This window comes from Euprymna scolopes, chromosome 6 (assembly GCF_053919585.1).
Source record: "Euprymna scolopes isolate OS-2025 chromosome 6, ASM5391958v1, whole genome shotgun sequence".
Lineage (NCBI taxonomy): Eukaryota > Metazoa > Mollusca > Cephalopoda > Sepiida > Sepiolidae > Euprymna > Euprymna scolopes.
In genome coordinates, this window is record NC_136487.1 from 70,995,347 (window position 1) to 70,997,687 (window position 2,341).

Sequence of the window (2,341 nt, forward strand, 5' to 3'; positions counted from 1 at the left end):
ATAGAGAGAGAGAGAGAGAGAGAGAGAGAGGGAGAGAGAGCGAGAAAATCAAAACCTAAATATACACCTCTCCACTCCCATTCCCTATCCTCTGAGCCACGCCCGATCGACCAAGACAAGATTCAAGCAAGGGTGAACGACCCACAGACTTTTATAATTATATAGATATCTGTGATATTCAAGATGATTATAGAACTGGAACATTTAAGTATTTTATTAATACATTTATTGTTATATATAATGCAAATTAATTTTGTCGGATTTGCATGATTGATGGTATGATTTCTCTCTCTATTTTTGTGCCTTTGATTCTCTCTAACTTCGGTTAAGATTGTACTACGGCGGGTCGTTGTATCGCCTTTTGTTTATAACCAACTATTTCAATTTTTTATGGTTTACTTTCGTTATTATATTCGACATTTCAAAAACAGAAGAAGAAGGGAGGAGAGAGGCGGTAGCGAGAGAGCATAGATTAAGAATGGAGCAATCAAGTGTAGCCATATTTTGGGATGATTGACAGTTGGATTTGCCCATAAATTTTCGTAATAATGACGAACTTTTATATTATTCATTTTATTTTTATTGTTTATTTATTTGTATCTTTATTCATTGTTTGAAATTGTAGAATCGAAGTCTTATGAAATTTCAGGAAAGATTCCACTCTTTTTTTTCCTCTTTAGATAAAACTAAATCCACCCTATATTCCACACAAACATTCTTAAAGGAATGAAAGTTGTCAAACTGTATGACTGTTAATATTTTTAAATACTTTTGTAACAGTCGTTATTAGAATACTTATGAAATGTTCTTAATTATTTTTTTAATCGCGTGCAAGCGACTCTATAAGTCACTCCGTCGATCCGTCGGTCGGTCTATTGGTCGGTCTGTCTGTCGGTCTGTCCGTAACACTTTTGTGCTTGGCCTTTTTGGTTAAGATCAAAGATCTGTTGTTAATAGATGCTATTCTTAGCTTTTTAAGCTTTTCTTGGCCTATTGGCCAAGATCAAAGTGTAGTATCTGTTCCGGCAGATGCTACACTTAAGATAATTTGTACCAGTCAATGGAGGGGAAACCCTCTATACTGGGACAATTATTATTTTTTGGTAACCAGAGTGCCCCCTTTTTGCCTACTTTTAGGGGAGCTGGTTTTAACCTCACATTAAAAACGGCCTTGTGCCTAATTTGCTCAGTGGGGGAGCAAATAAATACCATCTGTTCCGGCAGATACTACACTTAAGATAATTTGTACCAGTCAATGGAGGGGAAACCCTCTATACTGGGACAATTATTATTTTTGGTAACCAGAGTGACCCCTTTTAGGGGAGCTGGTTTTTACCTCACATTAAAAACGGCCTTGTGCCTAATTTGCTCAGTGGGGGAGCAAATAAATACCATCTTTTCCAGCAGATACTGCAAGCAAAAGACCCTATGTGGGGGCGCCCCCACAGATAAGACCTTCGTCAATGTAGGGGCAACCCTTCATACCAATTGTCACTAACCAGCTCCCCTACTCCCCGGGGAGTTGGTCCCCATTCCCCCTTCACTCCTCACATTAAAAATCGGCCTTGTGCCTAATTTGCTCGGTGGGGGAGCAAATAAATACCCTTTTCTTGGCCAAGATCAAAGTCTAGTATCTGTTCTTACTACATGCTGTACTTATGTTTGTAACTTTGTGATATAAAGTGGGGGATCACTTTTCTGTATAATTTAATGTAAAATGATCACCACTTTACAACTAGTCATTCTCAAAGCCATTCAAGTCATTCTCCAGATCATTCATTTTGAAGGATTCCATTATTTTTTAAGCATTCAAGTCATTCTTAAGGTCATTCAATCCATCCTTAAGTTCATTAATGTCATTCTAAGTCATTTACTTTTTATTTATTTAAGTCATTTCAGCCAATTTTCCGGTCATTTTAGTTTATCTTTAAGAATTTCATGTCAATCCTACATTCACACATTCTTTCATTACACGAGAGCATGTGACTAATGGCTATCGGCCTTGTTTTCGTAACAAATTGCAATTGCCTCTCCTGTTTTGCGTTCTTTAAAATGAAACCAAAAATTGTTCCGTGACAATAATACGGAAATGCACAATAAAATATATGTAAAAGGGGGGGCATGTAAACCGTATCTGATAACTGCTCAAGTGAGAAGAGATTTAGTCTTTTTAGGACGTCGTTAATCTCGTTGCCAATAGTTGAGCATGCTATAAATGTATGGTATCTCTGTCGCTAAATCTATGTTGCTGTGTTGGCTAGTATTGTCATCACAGACCGAAATGCATCCGTAGCGGCCTATGTTTACAGATCAACGTCCAAAATCAAAATGCGTAAATTCT

The 2,341-nt window shown here is 37.2% G+C and overlaps 1 pseudogene; it reads left to right on the forward strand.

The window, feature by feature from the left end:
* Positions 1 to 977: 977 nt before the first annotated feature.
* Positions 978 to 1,125, forward strand: LOC145278506 (U2 spliceosomal RNA; annotated as a pseudogene).
* The last annotated feature ends 1,216 nt before the right edge of the window (positions 1,126 to 2,341 follow it).